General features: G+C 43.5%; 1 protein-coding gene across 2 annotated transcripts in view; it reads left to right on the top strand.

Moving 5' to 3' along the window:
* The window catches only part of PLEKHB2 (pleckstrin homology domain containing, family B (evectins) member 2), a 48,509-nt gene that overhangs the window by 545 nt on the left and 42,787 nt on the right, over positions 1 to 5,177 (top strand). The gene's annotated exons all lie outside the window — the stretch shown is intronic.

Genomic DNA, 5,177 nt, shown 5'->3' with positions numbered 1-5,177 from the left:
CCTTCGTCCCTTTTTTCTCTCCTGGAGCCTCCCTTGGAGCTGCGCGGCCGCGCCCCATCCGAGCTGACCCCTCAGCGGCTCCTTCCCTCCCTCTCTAGAGCTTCCCCTGGAGCCGCCCGGCCAGCTGGAGAGCTCCTGCTGCTGCCCCGCTTCCTGCAGGTGCCCCCCGCCGGCCCGCTGCCCATCTGCAGTGTGGGCGCAGAACTCCGGCCCTGCTGTCCCGCCGGCCTAGGGGATTTGGACTCTTTGGTTCTCCTCCCACCCGGAGGTCATCCTCCTTAAGAAGGAATCTGGAATGGCATTGAAGCTTTGCGCTCCCGTGTGGGGCCCTTCTCCGCTTGTTTTCATCTACTCTCGGTTTTGCAGTGTCTTAAGTTTTACGTGCTCCTAATTGTATTATGTCTTTTTTTTGACAGTTGATTGTCTCACCTGCTAATTACATTAGGAACCTCAAAGCTCAGGGGTTTTCATTTCGCGTCAGAGTAGTGTTTTTTGTTCTTTTAACTCAAAAGTAGGGTAACTTACACAGGAACGTGTTTATAAATGACCGGATAGTAAAATTCCAGGTTTCCAGGGTGAGCGGGGGAAAGGAATGAGGTGAGACGGTCACAGTATCAAAAAAATCTAGGGGGACATGGTTAATTTTGAACCATGTTGGAATTGACTCTTGAGAAGCTTTCGTTTTTTTAAATGTCTTTTCTGAATTGAACCGGGTAGAGCCACTGCCAGAGGAAGCAGCGCTTTTGTCTAAAGGAAAGGAAGTTCCTGGGTCTTGATGGACTTTGAGGAGACCAGTTCCTCAAAAGTGCAGGAAGTGACTTGTCTCAGTCACGAGGGGAGGGGGAATTAGGGCCCCGAGCTAATTACGTGTTAACTACTTGTTTGTTTACGACCCTTAATGTTTGTCTGACAAATAATGACCAAAGTACAATAGATGTGTTTATGTGCATATGCAGCAAGACTGCTCCTGCAGCTGGTTCTCTTGTGCTCAGCACGTCCCCTGGGCCCAGGAAGTTCTTAACCCTGGGCTGGGTTGGACTGGTCTGATGGTTATTGATAGAAGGTGGTTGCTGGGGAGACAGCTGGGCAGGTGCTTGTCTGGTCTTCCCTGTGATTAGTGTTTACTCTTGTGTGGTAGTGATGACTCAACTAATGCCCCGGCCCTTCCCCCCACTCCCCTTCAAATCTCTTGAGAGCAGGAATCAAACATATGTTGCAGGATTATCCTGGCAGGTGAGAGTGTCTGGCACAATATAGGTGGTCAGTAAATGCTTACTGAAGGAGATTGCAGAAAAGAACTCAGAACCTAACGCCGTTTCTTTACTAGCATGTTTTTAATGGTGTTAGCATATTCTGTAAGTAAATAACCTGATAATCTCAGGCACGGAATTTGTGAAATGTATACGTAAGTGGTGTAGAAAGAACAGATACCTTCTTGAGGTAGTCATATTACTTCTTGGGAAAATAGAGGTTTTTCTTGATTCACTCTAGAAGGTTTGCTGTACTTACCAGGTTGCTACCCTACATTAATATTTGGGTTCTTTCTCCTGTCCTCTTTTTTGTTTCTTACTGGATGTCTAAAGAAATTAAAGAATTACTTTATTAATGTCAGTAACTACCAAAAACTGCTGAGTAAAATAAACTATTAAAAATGTTACAAAAGGACTTCCCTAGTGGTCCAGTGGCTAAGACTCTGCACTCCCAGGGTTGGGGTTCAATCCCTGGTCAAAGAACTAGATCCACATCCTGCAACTAAAGATCCTGCGTGCTGGAATAAAAATGAAGATGGAAGATCCTGCATGCCACAGCTAAGACTGGCGCAGCCAAATAAATATTCTTTAAAAAGTTACAAAAAGTGGGCTAGTTGAATCAGTCGTATTTTATTGGCTGTATATTTGCTTCTTAATTTGATCCTGAGGACAGAGTATTGAACTTTCTTGCCTCTTTGTTTTAGTCTGTCTGTCCTTTGGTGAGTGCTTGTATTGGGTTTGTTATTGAAAATTGATTGGTATGTGAAATGGCCAACACCAAATATGAACTGACCTCTGAATGATACTAGATTACCCAATCCTTGTCCCCTGTGTTGTTTTGGAGTCCTTGAAGAACAGTTTTCCTTCCTTTGATAAGGCAGTAATTTTACAGCTAAAATACTAGTTCCTCTGAAAGTGAAAGTGTTAATCACTCAGTCGTGTCCAACTCTTATGGGATCCCATGGATTGTCTCCTCTGTCTGTGGGATTTTCCAGGCAAGAATACTGGAGTGGGTTGCCATTCCCTTCTCAAGGGGATCTTCCCCACCCAGGGTTTCCTACATTGCAGGCAGACTCTTTACCGTCTGAGCTGCCAGGGAAGCCCCTGCTGCTGCTGCTGCTAAGTCACTTCAGTTGTGTCTGACTCTGTGCGACCCCATAGACGGCAGCCCACCAGGCTCCGCCGTCCCTGGGATTCTCCAGGCAAGATCACTGGAGTGGGTTGCCATTTCCTTCTCCAATGCATGAAAGTGAAAAGTGAAAGTGAAGTCGCTCAGCCGTATCCAACTCTTAGCGACCCCATGGACTGCAGCCTACCAGGCTCCTCCGTCCATTGGATTTTCCAGGCAAGAGTACTGGAGTGGGTTGCCATTGCCTTCTCTGAGGGAAGCCCCTAGTAAGTAAATTACCTGATAATCTCAGGGAGTGAATTTGTGAAATGTGTAGGTACAGAAACAACAGATAACACTTTTAAAAAAATTTTGCCCAGCTGTGTGACTGTGGGATATTAGTTCCCCAGCCAGGGATTGAACTGCTCTTGGCAGTGAGAGCTTGGAGTCTTAACCACTGGACTGTGAGGGAAGTCTCCAGATACCACTCTTGAGGTAGTCATATTCCTTGAAAAGGTAGACAGGTAGACCGTGCTAACTAAATGAGCCAGGTAAAGTGGGCTTTTAGTTCAGAACTGTCAGATTCCAAAGGCAATATTCTTTCCGTCTTTTAAATTGGTCCTCTTTAAGATTCAATTATTTTTAAAGTGATTTGAGTTCATATTCAAAGTAACTTGACTTGAGGAATTCCCTGGCAGTCCAGGGACCAGTTAGGGCTGGGTGCTCTCACTGCCCCAAGGTTGTGGGGAGGGCAGGGTGTGTGTTCTGGGTTTGATCTCTAGGTGGGGAACTAAGATCCCATAAGCCAAGAGGTGCACCCCCGAAAAATGAAATGTTGAATATGATTTGTATTTTTAAAACTTTCTGTAGGTTTTATTGGTATGTGAGTAATGTGGCTATTATGCAGCTAGTTTGCTGGTATTCTGTCCTGTAGAACCAACGACACCCGACTCCAGTACTCTTGCCTGGAAAGTCCCATGGACGGAGGAGCCTGGTAGGCTGCAGTCCATGGGGTCATGAAGAGTCGGACATGACTGAGCGACTTCACAGTCACTTTTCATTTTCCTGCATTGGAGAAGAAAATGGCAACCCACTCCAGTGTTCTTGCCTGGAGAATCCCAGGGACCGCGGAGTCTGGCGGGCTGCCGTCTATGGGGTCGCACAGAGTCGGACACGACTAAAGTGACTTAGCAGCAGCAGCAGCAGCAGAACCAACGAGTTTTAGTTTATGCATTAGATCCTACTCCAGGGTATAAATAATAGCTTTCCTGGTGGCTCAGAAGGTAAAGAATCTGCCTGCTGTGCAGGAGACCTGGATTTGATCCCTGGGTGGGGAAGATCGCCTGGAGAAGAGAATGGTAACCCCCTCCAGTATTCTTTCCTGGAGAATCCCATGGACAGAGGAGCCTGGCAGGCTACAGTCTGTGAAGTCACAAAGAGTCGGACACGATTGAGTGATTAAACGCTTGTGTGCGTGTGCACACATACACAAACACACACGGAAAGTGAAATTCAGCAAGGTATGTCAGAAAGCTATTACTGTTTCTTCAGAGACTAATTTAGTTAGGTATTCTGGGAAGGGTTTTTTGGTTTATGTTTTTTTTTCCCCTTCCTTTTACTATGTGTTCAAATTTTGACAGCCAGGGGCATCTTAATAAGTCTTCTAAGCCATTTGAGAAGCAGCCTTATGTGCTTCTGTCTTCTAGAATGTTTTCGGCAAATTTTAGGTGGATGGTGGGGAAATAATAGCAAAAATAGTAGAAATAATTGCTGTGGGAGCAGCTACCATTTGTTGGTTTTAGTAACTGTCACGCACTATGCAAGCACAAGCTATTTTACCCAGTTTTCCAAATATCTTATCCAAGTAGATATTAGTATTCTCACAGAAACTAAGGCTTGGAAAAGCTAAGTAACTTGCCCAAGGTGATTTATAAGTGATTGAGCCAGGATTTAAAAGCAGTTCTTATGACTTCAAAGCCTGTACTCTGAAGCATTAGGTTCTATGAATTTTTAAAAGCATATTATCAGAATCATACTTTATGATTTTTGATTCCTAAAAATATAACAAGTTTCTTTCTCCATTTTGAAAACAAAGAACTATTAGAAGGAAGGTTCAGGTAAATGGTGTTCTTTTAGGGATTTTTAAAAAATATATTTAAGAATAATTAAAATTATTGCTTACATGTTCACATTTATCAAAATAATGTATATACATAAATTGAAAATCCAAATAGCACTTTAAACCTAAAAAGGGAGTCAAAAACCCACTCCCTTTCCATCAACTAGAGACAACTAGTTTTTTTAGCTGCCTTTTTTTATATTTGAGATACAATAATATTGCTATTGATTTGGATGTAATCTTTGACTTCCTGCCATGGAAGACTTTTGCCTCCTGTAAACACACTTATTGAGTTTACCAGAGTCTCTTAGATAATGTCAGTTTCTGTCCCTTTCCACTGTCCTCCAATCTGGACTGGTTTCTTTTCTAGGCCTGTGGCACAGTTATCTTCCTGTGACCTTCCTTCACCTTCATCCTGGGCATTTTCTTTCCCTTTGTTCGTTATTGGCTCCCTAGTTCCTTTCTCATTATGGTGGAATACATTCTTCACTAGCTTCTGGAAACAGAGTCCGGTGCGTGGAAGGTAAATCTTAAGTCTTTGAGCATGTGTGTAAATGTCCTTATTTTATCTATTTGATTAATAATTTGGTATGGAATTCTGGCTTGAAAATAATTTTCTCTCAGCATTTTGAAGATACTAATTCATTGCCTTCCAGCTTCCAATATTGTTGATAAAAATGCCCTTATGCTTTGTTTATCC

This window comes from Bison bison, unplaced genomic scaffold (genome assembly GCF_000754665.1).
Source record: "Bison bison bison isolate TAMUID 2011002044 unplaced genomic scaffold, Bison_UMD1.0 scf7180017864091, whole genome shotgun sequence".
NCBI classification, from domain to species: Eukaryota; Metazoa; Chordata; class Mammalia; order Artiodactyla; family Bovidae; genus Bison; species Bison bison.
The sequence above is the reverse complement of the archived record's forward strand: the minus strand, read 5'-3'. Positions and strand labels throughout refer to the sequence as shown.